This window comes from Pinus tabuliformis, chromosome 2_1 (genome assembly GCF_031772625.1).
Source record: "Pinus tabuliformis cultivar Carrire ecotype Pingquan chromosome 2_1, CPIR1, whole genome shotgun sequence".
NCBI lineage: Eukaryota > Viridiplantae > Streptophyta > Pinopsida > Pinales > Pinaceae > Pinus > Pinus tabuliformis.
Window position 1 is genome coordinate 602,463,292 of NC_142299.1, and position 23,318 is coordinate 602,486,609.

At 36.0% G+C, this 23,318-nt stretch overlaps 1 pseudogene; it reads left to right on the top strand.

Moving 5' to 3' along the window:
• Positions 1-343: 343 nt before the first annotated feature.
• LOC149201907 (small ribosomal subunit protein eS1-like) overlaps positions 344-23,318 on the top strand; it is an 89,993-nt pseudogene continuing 67,018 nt past the window's right edge.

Below are 23,318 nucleotides of genomic sequence, written 5' to 3' on the forward strand. Positions count from 1 at the left end.
AATAGTGGACAGAGGATCAAATGAAGGTAATGGCGGAGTGTTTGAGGCCAGAAATTGTAGTGCCCCAGGCGAGAGCGGAGGGACCTCAAACGGCGGAGATACAGGAGGGTGAACGACAGTAGAGAGAGGTGCAGATGCAGGTGTAGATTGATGCGGCTGGGCAGATGAGGAAGCGGAATGGGGGTTTTGTGAGCGAGAGATAAAATGCGGAGTCCAAAATATGACGTTCTCTGGTGTGGGATCCGCCGAATAATCAACCTCTTCATACTCCCAACGATCCATAACTGAATAATGTCAGTGACAGAAAGGGACAGGCGAGAAATTCGATAGTGTAGCTGTAGCAATGGCGAAAGCTGAGTCCGTGACCGTAACCGTCCAGGAGCTATCGAGTAGCTGTCGGTGCTTCCGCCCTGTGGAACCGTCTGTGCAGATGCCCTACGAACCCTAGAATATGCCTGTAAACCCTAGCCTTGTCCCTTGCGCGTGCCCATCTTCTCTCTTTCCTCCACCTACTATGCTATGCTATGTTCTTTTCACAAACAATTATGGCCTTGTTTCTAATAACATCTCCATTTTCATTTAGCTTGTTTTTGAATATCCATTTGGTCCCTATGACATTCTTATCGTTAGGTCTAGGAACCAATTCCAAAGTGTTATTCTTTTCAATCTGCTCAAGTTCTTCATTCATGACCTTGACCCAGCATTCATCTTTACATGCTTCACTTACATTTCGTGGTTCGACAGAGGAGACAAATGCTAGATAGCTTGAAGCTTCTGTAATAGTTCTTCTTGTTTGAACACTTGCCTCTTTCTGCCCCAAAATTTGAGTCTCTAGATGATTCTTCTGTACGTACCTCGATGGAGTATTTTCTTCAACCCTTATCTGTTCTTCTGGTGCCTCATAGGTTTCTTCTTCATCATTAGTCTAATTTGAAGTTGAAGGATAGTCCTATTCATCTTCAAAATCTTCAGTTTTTATCTGCTTTGGATTGTCGCCTGCTTCATCAACCACCACATCAATACTTTCAACAATTTTCCCAAGTCTTTTATTGTAGCACTTATATCCTTTACTTCGGGAAGAGTAACCAAGGAGAATGCCTTCATCTGTTCTAGGTTCAAACTTGCCAAGATTTTCATCAGTCCTTTTGATGTAACATTTGCTTCCAAAAACTTTGAATTATTTTACCGTAGGAGTCTTACCATACCAAAGTTCATGAGGAGTTTGAGTGTTGTTTACCCGGATGTTTGTTTTGTTGAGAATAGTAATGACAGCAAATGCAGCTTCACCCCAGAAGGTTGCAGGAGTTCCAGACTCATCAAGCATAGCACGAGCCATTTGTTGAACCGTTTTGTTCATCCTTTCCACTACTCCATTTTGCTGAGGAGTCCTTGTAGTAGAGAATTCCCTTCTTATTCCATGTTCTTCACAAAAGTTGAAAAATTCATCCGAGGTAAATTCCCCTCCTCGATCAGACCTGAGGCATTTGATTCTGTGATCTGATTCATTTTCAACCAAGGCTTTGAATGCTTTGAACTTTTCGAAAGCTTCGTCTTTATGCTTCAGAAGTCCTATCCAACACATTCTGGAAAAGTCATCAATGAACAATATAAATTATTCTTCTCCTCGAGGTGACTTTTTCCTTGATGGACCACATAAATCAGTATGGACAAGTTCAAGTGGCTTAGTAGCTGATCCTTCCTTCTCAGGGAAATGAGTTCTGGTTTGCTTACCAAACTGACATGATTTTCATATTGTATTGTCTGGAATTCTGATGTCAGGGAGATCACGAACGCCTGATATTTTCATGCTTTCCTTATCTGAGGGAAGCTTAGATGCCCCAATCTTCTGTGCCATAGCCAATGTTCATCATTTTTGCTTAGATAGCATTGTTGTTGTCCTCCCTTGAGTATGTATAAATTATTTGGCGTTCTTATGCCTTTGATAAATGTTTCTCCTGTATCAAGCTCACGTACAATACATCCATTTGATCGAAATATTACCTCATTTCCTTGATCACACATTTGACTAACACTTAATAGATTATGCTTTAAGCCATCAACATACATAACATTTCCAGCTTTGACCTTTTCTTTCAAAAGAATAGAACCTTTACCTTTTATGAGTGCAGGGGTGTCATTTCCAAATGAGACCTTCCTTTCCTTTTCTAAAGCACTATATGACTAAAGTTTTTCTTTATCGCTTGTCATATGTTTCAAACATCCACTGTCGATGTACCACTCATTTTCCTATCCTTCCGCATATAAGGCTATACCACATCTTTCTGGTTTCGGTTCTTTCCTTCTCCATGTTTTGGGACCCAATGAAGGTTGCTCCTTCTGAGATGTTTGCCAAAACTTACTCCTGCATTCAGAATCTTCATGATCGAAGTTGTTATAAATAGAATTCTATTTCATTTTCAAGAGCAGAAAATTTATTGTAGGTCCTCTTCATGATCCCAATCACGCTCCTTTGATTTTGTGCTTCTCGAGTCATGATGGTCTTGTAGGCAACACATTGAGAAACTTTGTGTCCAAAGTTATGACATGAAAAATATTGGCCATTAAAAAAATTCCTGCGATTATCAAATCTACCGTCCAGGTGATTTTAGTTTCCATTGACATTCATTCTTGAGGCAAATTGAGAATGATTTACCTGCAGTTGGTTGTAGCTTCTGTTCATCCTTGAAGTAGATTGACCCCGATTTACTTGGTGATTCGCTTTAAGCCTTTGTTGACGATTGTCGACCTGTTCACTTCTCCTTGCTGCATCAAGATAACTTTTGGAGGTGGATGGCTTTTGTGCTTGAGATGCTTCTTCAGTATATCCAAGCCCTATCTTGATTAGAGGAGAACGCTGCACTTTGATAACCTCATCTAAAGTTTCTGATCCTTTAGCAAATCTAATATTAAGAGCTTTTGTTTTCTCAATATCTTTTCTAAGTCCCACAATTTCACATTCTAACTTTTCATTGTGTTTTTCCCTTTCAGCAAGTTGGAATGTCAGAGTATCTATGATCATGCTATTTTCTTCTAAACAAATTTTAAGTTTATAAATTTATTCATAGAGATCATCTTCATCTATAGCATCCAAGAAATCATCATCTTCAAAAGCCATCAAGAGTCTATAATCATTACCATGTTCATCTTCATCACTATTTGAAAGTCCATCGTTGTCTTCATGTGTATAATAGCTCTTCCTACTTACATTTTGTTTTCTGTTCCATTTAACTGGTTCCTTACCTTTATCAAGCTTATCTTTATGAGAACATTTGGCTACATAGTGACCAACTCTCCCACAAGCAAAGCATTTGAAAGGTAGCTTACCTCTGAATCTTCCTGAGCCCCGTTGAAGGTTCTTGACAAAGTTTGATTCTTCCTCTCCTTCTAACGTATGTCCTGACTCATTGTATTCTCCTTTTGAAGTTTTGAATGTGGCTTCTCTAATGTCTGATGGACCCCCTTTTCTCATTTCGAAAGCAGTTAGGATTCCGTGTAGCTGTGACATGGTAATACTCTGAAGATTCTACTTTTCTTCTATGGCAGAAACTTTTGATTCAAACTTAGAAGACAAAGATCTTAAAACCTTTTCAACTAAAGTAACTTCTTTTATCTCTTCACCCAAGTTTTTCATGCGATTAACAATCTCATCTATACGTAAGAAATAATTAGCCACACTTTCATCATTGTGCATTCTGAGAGTTTCATATTGAATTCTGAGAGATTGTAGTTTTGCACATTTTACCTTATCGTCTCCTTCATAGCTTAGAATGATCTTGTCCCATATTTCTTTGGCGGTTTTGAGTTGCATAACCTTGATGAATTCTGATTGAGATAGACTCCCCAATAAAGTATTGATAGCCTTTGCATTTGTTTCATAGTGCTTTTTACCGGTTGTATCTGTAGGAGTTGCTAATGGGAATGTGTATCCTCCTTCCACGATATCCCAAACTTCTGCACCAAGAGATTGAATATAGGCTGTGGTTCTTACCTTCCAATAGACGAAGTTACTCCCATCAAATATTGGTGGCCGGATGGATGCCTCCATTTCGTAGTTGCTCATGATGATAGATCTCCCTTCAAGCGATCAAGCTTCTTCTGAAGGACCTACTCTGATACCAATTGTTGGAAATAATACTGAGAGGGGGGGTGAATCAGTATTATCAAATCAAACACTTTTCATTTTCATACTCAGATATATATACATACATATATATATATATACATATATATATATATATATATATATATATATATATATATATATATATATCTATATATATATATATATATATATATATATATATATATATATGCGCTACTTCAGTTATGGAAACCCGCGTATACACGCAACTGTGTCTAAAGCAACTAGTGTATATTTAGTAAACTTATGATTTAATTAATCCATTAAATGATGATCTTTAATCAGTGCATCAGAACTTCATTAACCATAAGAACAGTAAACAGGTGCAGTAAAAAAGAACAGATCATCACACATATGAACACAAGATATAAGGTGGAAACCTAATGTGGGTGAAAACCACCTGCTGCAATTCGTCTCTATCTTCTTTTAATAAGAATCTTCTTTTTACAATATTTTTGTACTGGTGCAATCTTATACCAGTATGCAAGCTTCTACCTGCAGAAGGCTACAACCTTCTCTCGTTCTCCATCTTCTTCTGGAAGGGAGCTACAACCCCCTTAGCTCTTGCACTAGCTGATGTACTAGTACGTAGGTGCTGACCTACAGAAGGCTACAACCTTCTCTTTTCTTCCAGGGACCACGTTTCATAAATTTTCAAACTGGATCCATCAATAGCATCAATCAAACATCAAATATATCTGCATTAACCAAACTCCTTTCAACCAAAACTGAATCACACAATCACTTTTCTGAATGTTGTAACTAGGATGCAGTAATAATACCAGAACCCAACCAGAACCCAGAACACTGCAACAGTAGACAGAAGTAGCTAAAATATATTTTATGAAATGTATGCTACTTCAATATGTAGAACCTGTGTGCATACGCTGCTATATTAAGGCAAACCTGTGTATACACTATTTTGAATTACCGAACTAGCATGTATACGCACCTTTGCTATGCTGAACCTGCGTACAGATCTATAAAAGATAATTTACCCTTTTCAAATATTCAAATATCAGTCATACCCAGATTATCAGATTTTCAAATCAAGTCATGCGCCAAATAAAACAGATCAAAATCACACAAAGATACTTCTCTTCAAGCCTTAAGATCTTGACCCATCAATAGAACTTATCCTTCTTCTAGCGCTCAGGTTCCTCCTTGATTAAGATCCATCTATGCACCATAACCCAATGACCAGTATTCTATATCTTGCTCTTCATAAGATATTCAATACTTGAGTGCATTTGCCTAATGATCTCCTTCCCCTTTTATAGTCTTAGGCCTTACTCAATACCATGGTCCAAAACCACTTAGAACCAATACTTGGGAGCCAATACCTGGGTTCAACACTTCGGACGAGATACCATGGTCCAAAACCATAGGTCCAAATATCAAGGACTGAATACCATGGATGTAAAACAAGTTTTCCCACATGTACATGCTTTTCCTTGCATGAAAGTGTGTGCATACGCATACACGCCTTTTGATCAGCTATCCCACGTGTATACGCGACTTGGTTAAGTGGAACCTGCGTATATCTTTTTTTCTTCATTCTGAGAGCCTGAATTGTGATTTGTCATCTGAGTGAGTTGCCATCAAGGACAACACCTGTGTCATAGTGCCAAACCTGTGACATAATGCCAACGATATTAGTTGTTTGGGTTTCAGGCACCACCAACACAAGTCATCTCCGCTCAATAGATGAAGAAGCTTATTTGCAAGGGGGCACCAACATTTTTTCCACAATGTTAGCACTTGGAATTATTATCGACAGAAGGGACTCATCAATCATCAGAGATTTCATTCTTGATCCAGAGGTACGAGAAGGTTTTCCAAGATCTACCAATGAAGTTACCCCCGAAAAGGAAAATTGAGCACATTATCGAAGTAAAACCAGACTCAACACCAGTTAGTGTTAAGCCATATCATTATCCCCATCACCACAAGACGGAAATAGAACACTTAATACAAGACCTGTTGAAGCATGGAATCATTACGAAGAGTAGAAGTCCATACGCTGCACCCGTAGTATTAGTCAGAAAGAAGGACATATCTTTCTGATTATGTATAGATTACAGAGGCTTAAACAAAATCACTATTTAACATAAGTTTCTGATTTTGTTCATTGATGAAATGCTAGATCAATTACATGGTGCAGAATATTTTTCCAAGTTAGATCTAAGATCAGGCTACTACCAAATACGAGTAAGGTTAGATGACATCAAAAATACAACATTCAGGACTCATGAAGGACATTACGAGTTCAAGTTCATGCCATTTGGATTAACAAATGCACCAACCACCTTCCAAGCAACCATGAATGAGCTCTTTCACCCTTATCTTCAAAAGTTTGTATTAGTTTTCTTCGATGATATTCTAGTCTATAGTAAGAAGTGGAAAGAACATCTCAAACATCTGGAAAAAGTGTTATCCATTTTGTAAAAGGACCAGTTTCACGCTAAGCTATCAAAATGTACGTTGGGCAAAAGGAAGTTGAATACCTAGGACATATTATATCGAGGAAAGGAGTCCAAGTGGATCCCAACAAAATCAAGGCAATAAAATAATGGCCCAAACCCAAGAACATATCTAAGCTAAGGGGATTTTTAGGTTTAACAGGGTATTACAGAAGATTTATAAAAAACTATGCACATCTGACAACACCCCTGACCAATTTGTTAAAGAAAAATGCTTTTAAGTGGAATGACCAAGCAGACAGGTGTTTTGAGAAATTGAAGGAAGTAATGTCAACCACACCAGTACTAGCAACTCCTGACTTTTCAAAACCATTCATAGTAGAATGTGATGCTTCTGGTTTCGGAATTGGAGTTGTATTAATGCAGGACAACCACCCTATAACATTTGAGAGAAGGAATCTTAATAAACGAGAAGGCTTAAAATCAACATACCAAAAGGAGATGCTCGCCATCATACACGCTTTGACGAATTGGCGCCAATATTTTTCTTGGAAGTAAATTTTGAATCTGAACCAACCACAACAGTCTTCAGTTCTTACTTCAGCAAAATACATTATCAACAGAACAACAAAAGTGGATGGAGAATTTGTCAGCTTTCAATTTAGAAATATTACACAAGATGGGAAAGGAGAATGTCATAGATGATGCACTCTCATGTAAGGATGATGACCACACAACATGTGCTTCCATGGTAGTTGTTCCGGAATGGTTGGATGAAATACGAGCCGAATATGCCAAGGATAAGGATTGTGACTCCATGATTAACAATATCAGTCAGTGTACCAACTTTGAGTGGAAAAATGACATCTTATGGTACAAGGGTACAATTTACCTAACACCCCCATCTAAATTTAAGGTGAAAATACTAAAGGAGTCTCACAATTTGCCAGCAGCCGGATATGCTAGATTCTACAAGACTTACTACAACATCCAACGACCATTCTATTGGAAGGGTATGAGCAAGGAAATTCATAAATATGTTGCAGAATGTGATATTTTCTAAAGAAACAAGAGCAAAAGTGTTCCAACTCTAGGATTGCTACATCCACTACACATTCCAAATCAGAAGTGGGAGGAGATTTCGATGGATTTTGTTGAAGGACTACCTGCATCTGACAGAAAGGATAAAATATTTGTAGTAGTCGACATGCTTAATAAATATGCCCACTTTATGGCTATTAAAAAGACTAACAACTAAACAAATTGTTGATGCGTTTTGTAGAAATATTTACAAACTACATGGGTTTCCTAAGGTCATCATCAGTGATAGGGATGTAAGGTTTAAAGGGAAATTTTGGAAGGAATTCTGCCATCAAGCAGGAATATCCCTCAACATGATTTTGGCTTATCATCCCCAAACATATGGGCAAACCGAAATCATTAATAAATGCTTGGAAACATATCTTCGTTGTTTCGTTACAGACAAACAAAACAGATGGACACAGTGGCTACACCTAGCAGGATGATGGTATAATACCGTGTACCACACGTCAGCTAAGATGACACCCGTCCAAGACTTATATGGTTATGAGCCACCCAGGTGGAAGGACTTTGCACTCCTTGATTCTAGGGTACCCGCAATTAAAGACCACCTAGGAGAAAGTCAAAAGATCATCAACTTACTAAAGGAAAATCTAACCATGGCTCGTAATAGAATGAAACAACAAGTCAACCAACACCATTCTGAAAGAGAGTTCAAGGAGGGAGATTGGGTCTTTTTTAGACTCCAACCTTATAAGAAACTTTCACTAAAACAACAAGGGAAGAATAATTGGTCACCTAAATATTATGGACTGTAGAAGATAATAAAAAAGATAAGTAGTGTAGATTATGGGTTAAAGTTACCGGACAACTACCGAATCCATAATACCTTTCACATATCAATTCTCAAAAGAGTATTAGGGAAAAACCAAATAGCACAAACAGAAATACCAGAGGCCGATGAAGAAGGAAGAATAGTCCTTGAACCTGAAGGTATACTCGCTACCCGATAAATGGTTTTACGATCTAAGACAATTAAGGAATACCTCATCAAATGGAAGAGGTTACCAAAGGAAGATTCATCTTGAGAATCAGAACGTTTCTTGCATCAACACCCAAGCCTACCTATTCTTTGAGGACAAAGCATCTTAAGGGGAAGGAAATGTTATGAACTTTAAATTCATAACAATTAATTAAAATATTAAAATATTATTTAAATAAATTCATTATTAGTAATCAATTAATTAACATATAATTATTTGAATGAAGATACATTAGTCCCCAAAGGACATGTCTCTCTGATTAGGCATGGCCAGTCAACTCCTATTTAAGGAGCACCACCTCAGCCTTGTAAAACATCATTCAATATATATATATATATATATATATATATATATATATATATATATATAGATATATATATATATATATATATATATATATATATATATATATATATATATATATATATATATATATATATATTACATTCGGAATTTATCTGGTGTTTTATTATGAGTCAAACAACGATTTAGAATTTAATTCTAACAACTTTTCTATTCCTACTCTCATGTCATAGGTTGTGAAAGTACCATGCAGTTGGTCCATCTTGAGATCCTTCAAATTAGACCTTTCTTCAATAGATGAGACTTTGGCATTATATCTCATGGGCAGAGATTTTAATATTTTCTAAACAATCATCTCTTCCTTGACCTCTTCACCAAGTCCTCTAATCATATTAGCTACTTCATTAACTCTAAGTTATTTTTTATGCTTTCTTTTTCACTCATTATCAAACTCTTAACCTCATTCTAAAAATTTGAAGTTTCACCTGCTTGACTTTGTCATATCCTTCATGACTCTGATTAATCTTTACCCACACTTCCTTGGCAGACTTGCAGTGCATAAATTTTACAAGTTTTAATTGACTAAGGCCAAAGAGAATGGAATTCTTGGATTTAACGTTGTTCCCATATAATTTTTTACCATCTGCATCAGTGAGAGGAATATCATGGACATTGTAGTATACTAGTACTGAATTCCAAACATCTACTCCCAGGGACATAAGATACACTTCCATTCTTACTTTCCAAAAGGAATAGTTTGTCCCATCAAAGACTAGTATTATACTTGAGTAATCCTCTTAACTCTCTTTCCTAGACACAATTCCTTATATATCTACCTTCCATCGATTAGCCTATTGCTGAAGGAACCTTGGCTTTGATACCAATTGTTGTAATAAGGAATTGCTGGTGGCGGGGGGGGTGAATCAGTAATTATGAGATTCTTTTTCTTTTTTCTATTATGATTATAGTCCCTTCTTATATTTTTTTACTTGTGAGCGCATTCATTCACAAAATCAATGAACAATAATTTTACACATACATGTTCATACAAAAATCACATGAGAAACACACACATTTGACACAATGTTTTTCACGTGGAAACCCAGAAGGAAAAAAGCACAATTTTTTTTGTTTGTTTATGATGTAAATTAAGCACCCACTTAATTACATATGTTTGTTTGTGAGCACCCACTCACATGAGGCATCGACCCCCTTCGGTAAGCAAGCACCAGCTTTCGAAGAGGCACCAAACTCTTCAGAGTGCAGGCACCAACCTGCTCTTGCCACTATTCTACTATTTCATACAATTTCCAAACTCAAAACATAGGCATACAAATTACAAGTAAAATACCAAAATGGTTGGTTGTAGATTCAACTTCTGCACTTTGTGTTTCATTCTCTCATGCAACAGTTCTTTACTTGCTGCTCACAGCATCTCCTCAACACTCTTCCTTCTCTCTCAAGGGCTCTCTGCTACCTGCTCTTCATCACTACCCTCAATATACTAAACGCAACACACCCGCTATCTCCATGTGCTACTCGGTGCTTAGACCTCTCTATCTCCATGGACGCCTCTCACTTCTCAGCACTTCGGTAATATTCTCAATTCCCCATTTCGCTCAATTACAAACGATCGTTTTGTTTCTCAGAGGAACTTTGTGCAAGGTAAAATTTGATGATTGTACTCTAACTATCCAAATGTAGTTCGACATGGCTTTCTCTTCCGTTGTTGCGTCTCCTGGTAGTTTCCTGTCATAGTATTAAATCGGCAATGGACCATGGATCTTTTTATTGAACAACTATGTAAATATCCATGTTGAGAAATTAATTCTAAAATGACTTGCACACTCCTCGGAGAGTCCCATTATTAGTTATTTCTCAACAGAGATTGACAAAACTCAGGGATGACTACTTTGACTTCACTTATTTCTCCCAGTCGTGCACACGAAGCAGGTGCTTTCTTTCTTCATTCCACATAATCGTCTATACCAAATGATGTCCTTGATTCCATGTTAATGAGTCTTCTGCATGTTTATCCTATTTCAACGATTAACTCCCCTGATTATGTATTCAATTCTATTGCTTCTGACCCATACATCCTTTAACTCATTGTACTACATCATAACACGCCATATCGTAACTTACACCAACATAACGTTACGATACTGCACCTCTCTGATATCCTTGGCCACCTTTGCATTTAGCTCCTTTTGCAGCCATTTTCTCATAGAATTGTACCTATGACTGATGGCTTAGTAATATATCAGAGCCCCCCAATATCATAACTTACACTATTGAAATCTTACAATATTTTGTTGTCTAATATCCTTGGCTCCTTTTTCATTTAGCTCCCTGTGTGTTTCCTTCTCAAGGGACTGAGAGTTGTGACCAGGGCTTAGCTCTATATCGAAGCCCCTCAATATTGTAACTCTCTCAAAAATGTTATATTTCTATCCAATATCTTATTCTCTGGTATTCTTACATCACCATCCACTGTCCTTTCTCAGGCCCACTTACATGTTGGCATGTGTTCATCTGGAGGAGAGAGAAAGTGTTACAATCATTCTTGACTACGCATTAATTCCTTTGTTAACTCACTCGACAATCCTCGACACTTTTTAGCACTATCAGCCTAGCTGGATATTGTAACTTCTAAAAGTTCCTCTCTTAATAAGTTTCGATATTCTAATATCCGATATGCCACCTGCTCTGATATCCTAATATCTGATACTCTGATTTCCCGATGTTCCAATGCTCCGATGTGTTGATATCTAGGGTTTTGATATTGTGTCGCTATGGGCTCCTATCTTTGATATTTCATCCTTCTTTAGGCTTCAAGTCCCCAAACTTCGACAAACCATACATTTTGATCTAGGAGTCCACTTTTAGACTTCTGCATACTGTTGGAAATCTCTTCCAGATAAATTTTGAATGGAGAAGGTCTGATGTAGGCTTTGAGAACATCGTCTACCTCTGAAATGGATGCAAACTCTCTGCCAAATTTTTCTCCTTGACTCTTCTTCTTGTGCTTGGAATGTTGAGCTCCCAACCACCATAGTCATCATTTTATGGCTTTTCTAGTAAGCCTGCTAATATGATGATTCTATGTTATGAAACCAGCTCACAAAATAGAAGAAAAGATAGAGCAACAACTTCAAAATCAACCTATTCAAGGGGGAAACCTCCTTTACATTACACAAATGAACAAATCTTGGATGATAGAAATGACAAGACCTCCTTTCTACATATAGGAATCTAAGGGGTCACAATATAATCAAAGCCGACATAACAATAATAATGTAAGGGCACAATAATAACAATATGGAGACAACATGGGCACAAGAATAACAATAAGGGGCTACAATGACAATAATAATAAGGGAATACACTAGTATTATAGGGACCTAACATGCCCCTCTCCTTTAGAAAAGTGTTGTCCTCAACACTTGAATAGTTCTTGATGCTTTTGTATAAAATTCTCATCCTCCCATGTGGAATCTTCAGCAGGTAAGTTCTTCCACTTGATGAGATACTCTGAAATTGATCGATAGCTATCGATTTCTTGTTTCTGTGACTGCTTCATGTTCCAATATGATTTTTCCTTCCTCATCAAGTTCTGGCAATATTGTTTGAACTCGGAGCTTGTCTCCCATAACCTTCTTTAAGCATGAAACATGGAAAACTGGGTGCACTCGAGAAGCTGTAGGAAGCTCCAATTTGTATGCCATAGTACCAATATTTTGCAACACCTTGTACGGTCCATAATACTTTGGTGATAATTTATTATCCTTCTTATCTTGCTTGAGGGACATTTGTTTGTATGGTTGTAGATGTAGAAATACGCAGTCACCTACATCAAAACTACTTTCATTGTGATGTTGATCTGCCTGTTGTTTCATTATATTCTGTGCCAAAGTGAAGTTATCCTTTAAGAGTTGGAGAACTTGTTGTTGATGCTTGATGTGATCTTCCACTGCTTGAACCTTATAATTTTTTCTTAAATATGATGTGATGGACGGTGGATGATATCCATAAAGTGCCATTAATGGGGTCATTTTTGCTGCAGTATGGAAGGAAGTGTTATACCACCATTCATCCATAGGCAACCATTTGACCCATTGTGTTTATTTATCAGATACAAAGCAACGAAGATATCCTTCCAAACATTTGTTCACTATCTTAGTTTTCCCATCAGATTGAGGATGATAAGATGAGTTATGAGCTGACTGAGTACCCAAACAAGAAAATAATTTTGTCCAAAATTTCCAGTGAAAATGGGATCTCTGTCGCTTACAGTAATCTTTGGGTTTCCATGTACCTTTTGAATTGTTTCCATAAATGCAGTAGCAACTGTATTGGCTCTAAAGGTATGAGATAATGCACAAAAGTGTGCATACTTGGTAAGTCTATCAACTACCACCATGATGAAGCTCTTTCCTTCGTACTTGGGTAAACCTGTGATAAAATCCATTGAAACCTCCTCCCAACGTTGACTTGGAATGGATAAAGGTTGTAATAGACCTGGGATCTTAATTGTTTCAACTTTATTTTTTTGGAAAACCAAACATTCCGCCACAAACTTTTGAATATCATATTTAATGCCATCCTAAAAAAATTCCTTCTTAACCTGTGGTAAGTTTTTAAAAATCATGAGTTCCCTCCTAAGGGAGAGGTGTGCAATTCCATAAGAATATTTTGTTTGAGTTGGGAATTCTTACAGAGGTATAAGTGATCTTTGTACCATAATGAACCATTTTTCTAGCTAAATGTATCAGATGTACTGGGTATTGTTGTAACTTTTGAATGAGTGCCCGCACTTCTTCATTAGTCTTCCGTTCATCCCTTGCTTCGTTTATCCAATTTGGTTGGATAATAGAAATGGCGTTAAGAAATGCTTCCACATCCTCATCCTTTCTTGAGAGTGCATCTGCAACAACATTTTGCTTCCATTTTTTGTCGATGATTTCAAAGTCATAACCCAACATCTTTATGACCCATTTTTTCTGCTCTTCTGAAGATAATCTTTGTTCTAAAAATTATTAAAGACTATAATGATATGTTTTTACCTTGAAGTGTCTTCCCATTAGGCAAGGTCGCCATTTCTTAAGTGCATGCAGTATTGCCAACATTTCCTTCTCATAAATAACTTTATGTAAATACTTTCCTTTGATTGGATGACTTTCGAAAGAAATGGGTCTTTCTTCTTGCATTAAAACAACACCATTTCCATTTCTCGAGGCATCACATTCCACAATAAAGGTTTTTGTGAAGTTTGGCATAGCTAAGACTGATGCTTGGCACATTGCCTCCTTAAAATGTTCAAAGTCTTTCGTTGCTTCTGGAGTCCAAGAAAATGCATCTTTCTTTAGTAATATTGTTAGAGGTGCTTCTATTCTCCAATAATTCTTAACAAATTTGTGATAATACCCTGTCAACCTGAGAAATCATCGCATATGCTTTATGGATGTGTGGATTTTCCATTCCTTAATGGATTTAATTTTGCTAGGGTCTACCTTAACACCTTCATGAGATACAATATGACCCAAATATTACACTTCTTGTACTCCAAAGAAAAATCTGGAGGTCTTTTCATATAATTGTTTCTCCTCCAAGAGTTTGAGCACTCTATCAACAAGTTGAATATGATCCTTCCAGAACTTGTTGTAGATTAGTGTAGCATCAAAAAATACTAACACAAATTTTCTAAGGAAGGGTTTGAAAATGGAATTTCCTCAAACCTTGAAATGTAGAAGGTGCATTGGTAAGGCCAAAAGGCATGACCAAAAATTCATAATGACCCTCATGAGTTCTAAATGTTGTTTTCAGAATGTTTTCAGTCTTCATTCTAATTTGATGATATCCTAAACGAAGGTCCAACTTGGTGAAGTAAATTTCTCCATGTAGTTCATTCAATAATTCATCAATGACAGGAATGGGAAATTTATCTTTAATAGTGAGCTTGTTGATCTCCCTATAATCTGGACACATGCACCATGATCCATCCTTCTTGTGTGCCAAATCTACTAGAGCAGAGAACAAACTTTGACTAGGTTGAATTATACCAGCCTCTAGCATTTCTGCAACCATACATTCAATTTCACTCTTTTTGGCATAAATATATCTGTAAGGCCTGATGTTTGGAGGAACACTTCCTGGAATCAAATGAATAACATGATCATGATCACGAATAGGTGGGAGGCCTTTGGGAGTCTCAAATACCTTGGAATTATTGTCCAAGGCTTTTTGGAGATCTGGAGAAATAGATGATTTCGACGTGGGAACCTCTAACGAACATAATTGTGAAATTAAGCCACGTTGTTATTTCTTTAGAAGCTTCGTCATGCTATTAGAGTTGATTATCTTTCCTGGTTTCCTTGCAATACCACTTAATTCAACTTCCTTTCCTTTTAAATATATATATATATATATATATATATATATATATATATATATATATATATATATATATATAATAAAAAATAAAAATAAAAATAAAATAATATAAATAAAATAAATAAATAAATAAAAATAAAATAAAATAAAATAAAAATAAAAATAAAAGTAAATAAATAATAAATAAATAAATAAAATAAAAAAATAAAAATAAAAAATAAAAATAAAAATTCAAGAAAATTTCTTGAAAATTAAAAGCTATCATACCCAAAGATTGTAGCCATTGGACTCCTAGTACAACATCAGCACCACCCATTGGAATGGAAAGCATTGGAATATTCAACACATATTCTCCCATGGATAGCTTGATATTATGGCACTTTCTAAAGCAATTTATGGTTCTTCCATTTGCAACCATCACTTGACACTCAGGTGTTGGATATAGGAAGCAATTCAATTCCTTTGCTATCCTATAATGAATAAAATTATGGGTACTGCCCAAATCAATCAACACTATTACCTTTTTCTTCTTGATATGTCCTTCTATCTTGATAGTTTGAGGAGTGGTTATTTTGGCCAATGCATTACAAGATATGGTTAGATTTATTTCTTCTTTCTCTAGGCTTTGTTCCTGGTGTGTATCCTCTTCTTTTGATGTTTCTTGTTCCTTTTCTTCTTCCTCTTCATAATCTATGTAAAATAATTTCTTCTCAGCACACTTATGACCTTTAGTGTATTTCCTATCACAACTGTAACAAAGCCCTTTTGATATTTTTTCTTCCAATTGTTGTGGTGTCAACCTTGTATGTTGTGGAAGGCTAGGAGCAATAGCACTTCCATATTTATAGTTGTGATTGGTAGGCTTCCTTATTGCCATAATTTTGCTTTCAATTTTTCTTGCCAACCTAAATGCCTTCTCCAATGAATTAGGTTCCTAAAGGCGAACCTCATGTTGGATGTTATCCTTTAATGTACCTATGAACACATAAATCCTATGCTCCTCTGGAATATATTTTACCCTTATATTCAATTTTTGGAATTCCTCAATGTGCTCCACCATTGAACCTTTTGTTTGAGATTTATCAATTTGCTAAAAAGGTGTTGCTTTTTGTATACTCATAATGTGCTATCTTTTCTTCCATAAAAATTGCCCAAGTGACAATTTTTTTATGAGATAAAAGCCATAGATACCATACAAATTGATTGGGTTCCAAATATAAAGTCACAATGCATACCTTTTGTGTGTTTTGCACATTATGGAGATCAAAATATCGCTCCATCTATAGTATCCATGTTACGGGATCCTTGCCATCAAACTTCCTCATATCTATCTTTGGAACATGGTGGGTCTTCAATACAATGTTAGAGTCTATGAAATCATGACTAACATTTCTTTCTTTCTCATCATGAGTTTCCTCCACTATCTTTTCGCCATTAAGAAGCATTTCTTGTAGCAACTTTTCCAAACCTCCTTTCAAACCTTCCATGTCTTTCTTCAAATCTTCAATGTTTACTTCTAAACTATCCATCTTAGCTTCCACGCCATTATTTAAACCATCCATGTTAGCTTACATGCCTTTCTTTAAACCATCCATCTTAGCTTTTGTTACTTTTTGTGAGAGTGAAATTTGTTGCACTTGGTCTCATAATTTTGATATATCATGTTGCATTTCTTCCTCTTCTTCATGAGTCATGCTAGAACTTTCAGGTTTCTTACTAGGTGTTTCCATTTTATTTATTCGGGGCATCAATTAATGATAATTATGCTTCATTGTGCCCTTTTAATTCCTTCAAACTAATTTTTCAAGCCAAACTTATGCAAAATTTTAAAAAGACTACACACCTTTTTATGGCTTTATAGGAGCTCGATATTGAATCTGTTGTATCTCTGTAATTTCGGATCTCTAGGTCTAAATTTTTTTCTTGTGGTAGCCCTCTGCGTCCTCATTCTAACCCCACAAGTCGGATCACAATTGGATTCTCTAAGGAATATTTATTCCAAATCTCCCACGATGACCTGATTATAGATTTGTTCAGTAGATCGAACTTGTACGAAGTACCATGTGTCACTATTTCGACCTTCGGACCTGAAACTGATACACAAAAAACTAAAGTTCTTCCTTATTCTGTACCTTTTTACGAAATTTCAATCCGATGCTCAAAAAGAAAGTTATGGCGATTTTCCCCAGGTCACTTATTTCAGATATGATTCGGGAGCCTGCAAAAACCCTAACTTCCTTGGATCATATCTCCGAAAATATAGAGAGACAAGATTTGAAATTAAGATCTGAGGTTCACCAAGATTTCTTCTCAAATATTTTTTAATTTTACCTTCTAAAACGTCGTCGAAAAGAATTTATAGTGAAAATTCCACAATGACCTGTTTGAAGCAGTGAAAACCCTAGAATCCAAAGCTCTGATTCCAATTGTTATGCAACCAGCTCACAAAATAGAAGAAAAGATAAAGAAACGACTTCAAAATCAGCCTCTTCGAGGGGGAAACCTCCTTTACATTACAAAAATGAACAATTATTGGATGATACAACTGACAATACCTCCTTTCTATATATAAGAGTCTAAGGGGGCACAATATAGTCAAAGTAGACATAACAATAATAATATAAGGGCACAAAAATAATAATAGTGGGCTTCTATGGGGCACAATAATAACAATCTGGGGACAACATGGGCACAACAATAAAAATAACGGGCTACAATGATAATAATAATAAGGGAATACACTAGTATTGTAGGGACCTAACATTATCTACATGAAGCTTTCAGCTACCATGGGATTCCATCTGATCCATCACAATAGTCATCATTTTATAGATTTTCCAGTAAGCCTTCTACTATGATGATTTTCTACAAAGAACTTCATCAACCATGGCATTCCTCCTGAACAACATAGTAGTCATTATCTTATGGATTTTCCAACAAGCCCACTACTGTGATGATTCTCTACATAAAGCCTGCAGCTACCATAGGAGAGCTCTTGAGCCATTACAACATGCATCTAATGTGACAAGCATTCATGCCAGTCTAGTTGATATCAATGCTAATACGAACACAACCACCACAAATTGTCAAACAATCTTGGCAACAACAAGGTAAAAATACACCTCAGCGGCAACAAAAGAATAACTTGACTCGGAAACAATAACCTACTCCAAAATTAGACAAGAGAATTTTATAATCAAAGAATGAGTTACTAGAAGCTTTGTCTCTTCTAAAGGAAAAAATATTAGATGGAAATGAGACCATATTCACAAGAACCAACTGTCCCCATCCATGAAATTTCTTCTATGGATATTTTTATTTCTGTCAAAAAATTGGCCACAAGACTATGAACTACGGATCATATATCAAAAGGAATGAAATAAGAAGTCAAAAAAGAAATTAAATCAAAAACATATTTGTAAATGCAAGAACAAACATAAGCAATAACAACAATTCATTTGCCTTGCTTTATGATGTCAATGAATATTAATATTTCCACAACTTTGGACATAAATATTATGAATTTCAACTTAGAAACTTCATATCACAACCTCAAAGTAATCATAGGATAGAGAAACCCCATGTTGTGGAAAAGGAAAAAAGGAAGAGAAGAAAACCAATAAGTGTGGTTTTGTTCTTTATGCTCAAAACCAAAACCATTAGTGGTATGTTGACAATGGTTTCTCCAAGCATATGATCAGAGATAAGAGAAAGTTCATGTCTCTATATGAAGACAAATCTGAAAATGTTACCTTTGTAAATGATGCACTAGGGAAAATAATGGGAAAAGGTACAATAAGCTTGAATTATGGTAGAGGAAAGGCATGAGATGTATGGTTTGTGGATGGATTGAAACATAAATTATTGAGTATGAGTCAAATCTTCGATAAAGGATATGATGTCATCTTTAGGGCTTGGGAACGTGAAATACATTTAGCTACAATAGGAAGGATATTGGTCAAGTGAATTTGAGCAACAAACAATGAATATGTTCTAAAGGAAGACAATGAAGAATGGCATTTGATCAAACATGATTACTCATTGTGGCTTAGAAGGATAAGACATCAAAACTTTGATCATATCATAAGAATCAACAAAAAGGGAGCTATAAGGGATCTTCCCAAAAGTACCAAGCCACAAAATCCTATCTGGAAGTCATGTCAAATGGGGAAACAAGAATGTGTTCCTTTCAAGACTAAAGATCAGCTACCAACTAGTAAGCCACTTCAACTAGTACACATGGACTTATGTGGACCTTCTAGAACAAAAGCACCTAGAGGTGAGTGTTACTTCATGTTAGTGATTGATGATTTTTCCAGACAATATGGGTAGCCCTCTTAAGAGATAAATTAGATCCACTTAATAAATTCAAGGTCTTCGAAGTGCTAGCAGAGAACCAAATAGGCTACAAGATAAAGTGCATACAATCAGATAGAGGAGGAGAGTTTACATCAAATGAATTTGAATATTTTTGTGATGAATATGGAATAAAATGTTGAAGAAAGTGTAACTAGGTTTGGAATTTTCAAATGTAATTTTGATCTTTGTACTTGTTAAGAAAAAGAAATATTATTTTTTGTGAATTATAAGAATGAGTTTCTTGCTCATTTATTCGGAAAGTCAAAGAGTCAATGTCATTATCTTCTTGAGCCTAAATGTAATGTAAATGAGTCAACCTAGTGTCTAGATCAAAGACCTCCAAGACAAGCACCATCCCCTTGAAGAAGCAGCAAGAAAAATGAATTAATAAGAATATAAATGTCAACCTACAAATGAATTAACTAGAACAATCATGTCGGCTCAATAAAAGACAACTGTTCACACTATCATGTCAGCTCAAATGCATAAGTTGACCACTATATATATGTGGCTAGGGTCTATGCAAAAGAACAAGAACAGAACTCACATTCCTCTAAAGTTTCGGAAGGCAACTACAGTAAGGGTTTCGTATGACATAGGAAGGAAATTTCAAATTCTGTCCATAATGCAAATTGGGTATATTTCGGGTGGATACCACTGCCACGATACCCTAGTTGCAGTCGTTGTCTTGGCATACTTACACTCTCAGAATAGTATATTGGTACCATTACAATCTCGGCTTAGTTGAGATGAAGAGGACTTTGATGATCCTACAATAGCACTCTCTATCTCGCAGTGACATGTTTTGAGTATAATTCCACAGTGTCATGCATTAACTTGACATGTAATCTAGACGCAGTCATGAATTCAGTCTTTGTCATGCATATGTTGAAGACATAGTTACACAGTCTTGATCATGTAAAATTTCTCGGTGAAACTCTCATGAATACACACATATGGACCTCGTTGTTATGATGGTGATCATGATGAAGGTGCATAGATGATCTTTGTAAAGGCACAATTGCAATCTCAATGAACAGTCAAGGTGCAGCAATAATGATCTCGGTAAGCAGTAATGATGAAGATGATCTCAGCAGTAAGAAGAGGATTAGTGTCTTGGTCTTGAAGTGGCTTGATAGATCAAGGGTATGGTCTTGGTGTTTGTCAATGATAATCTCTATAAGAAGAATTATGTGCAAGTTTTCATCTCCAAGAGGGAGAGGTTTTGGCCTTGGCGGAATGCCACTTCTTGTGTTCCTGTCTCTTTATTTTGGTAGCAGTTTGATGAAGTAAATACACACACTCATAATAATAAGAAGATCAATATAAGATAAATAGTAAAAGCATTTCACAAATTGTTATTAAGTATAGAAGAATCTACCTAATGCTAATTGCCATAGATTCTTCAACATGGTATCAGAGGTATGGTTGCAGTCTAAGGAAGGGAATACAAGAGACACTTAAGGATCAACTTCAAGAAGGACATCAGAACAAGTTGAAGGAATTGAAAGATCAGTCTTCAACAAGAAGTATACAACATCAAGACAATTCAATATCAATCTCAATTAAAGTAAAGTCTCAATGAGCACAACGAAGTATGATATCTCAGCATTCTTGTGATTACAATACAATCATTGTCTCGACCTCCTCATAATCGCAGTCCTCAACATGCTCATGATGAAGAGATACTAACAAGTCTTGGTATCTTTGTCCCATTAATCTCTCGGCATAAGAATGATGGCTTCAAAGACCCTATAGCACCACTCAGTTTCAATGGAAAGAATCATGGTAATCCCACAGTAGGGAACAATCTCATACACATCTCAATAAAATCACAGTGATGAATTCGGTGACAAGTTCGGGCTCACAACACAATGCACAATTTGAATGAACAACACTCAAGACATCATTGTCTCGGTGCAGTGTTACAGCGATATACTTGTCACAACTCTGAATCTTGTAGCATGATGCTCATATCAGAGCATGAACTTGTTGATGCTAAAGTTTAATAAGGTCCACTTGTGTGATGGCAGTATCTCGAGCATTGCAACAATGTGTTCAGTATAGAAGGAGTCAAAATTCATGATGCCAAAAGGTCTCCAAAGAAGTTTTGGTAAAAGGATACTAATGGTTCATGATCCAAGTAAGTATCTTTCAGTTTTTTTTTGGTTTAATAAATTTGTTGTGCAAGGAAATGGAAATACTCCTCATTAAAAAGGTCCTTACATAAAATAAGGAGGATTGTAATAATCCTCATATAAAAAAGAAATCATTGATGCCTATGGAACGGTCTATGAACGTTAAGAATTGTTTGAATCCGTCAAGAGATTCATAGCATTCATATGATATCACTCAAAATTCCTCTCATACTTAAATAGCATAAGAGGAATCATAAAGAGAGATATATGAAATGCTAGATATACTCTCAGAAAGTAAAGTAAATAAGGTCACTTAGACCTACACAATAGTAAAGGTATCAAAGAATGGAGGAACAACTTCATAAGGATCTAGGAAAGATGATGAGAAGGTAGTCATCATTGATGAGCAAGGTAACAAATATCAATAAAAAAATAAGGTTACCTCACCCAACAATTTGTCGTCTCTATGCTAGATAGAGAAATACAAGTTGTAGTCTATGGTATTAAAGGATAAACCATGTGTAGAAAGGAAAAGCAAGGTTGGTCCTCAAGCAAAGGAAAAAAATAAGTATATTGAAGATTCTATGCTATAGAAATATTTTGGAAGCTCATATTGTTGAAAGATGTAGGAAGCTAAAGAAAATGGCCAAGGAAAGAGGGAGTATCAAATCTCTCCTATGAGTAAGATAGTATCCCTCACAAAAGGGTCCTATCATAAGCTCCTAAATCTTGTGTTATAAGATATGACAATGATAATAAGATGCATCATGGCATCATGGAAGAATTAGAAACAAGATATCATGACATCACCATGGGAATCATGAAGGACAAAATGCATGGCAGACAAACATGTAGGGTATATAGCTCTTGGGAACCTTAGTGGACATTGAAGAAAAGAAAGGAGTCATATAAGGCTCATCATACATCAAGTCAAAAAGGAAGCATTTGCCATTTCGGGATATACAAGATCCTCAAAAATTCTATGATGAAATCCTCATCGTAGGGTTCATTAATCTAGAGAGGAAGCAAGTGTTTCAACAAGAACTCCAACTTATGGAATCCATGAGATAATGGTGTGATGACATGAAGAAGATCAAGGGATTGAATATCTCTTGAATCAAGGAAGCTGTTGGAAGAAGCCTAGATGACCTAAAGGTAAAATGAGGTATGTATGTGTGTATTTAAATTTATAATGTCATGTCGTATGGTTGCAGGTAATATAGATCATCACTTCTATCTTAAGAAGCATGATCAAGAGAAAATAATATACTCCTCTGAAAAGATGCAGAAAGGCATAACTCACATTAGATGAAATAAACATAATATGTCCTTATATAAAGTATGAGGTGGTTGACTACAATTAAGAAACTTGGATCCTGGGAATGGAATGTGTGAGGAAATAAGAGATTGATATGAAACCCTGATGAAGGTGATCAATATCCAAAAAGACCAAGAAGACTTGACTAGGAAATCTCCT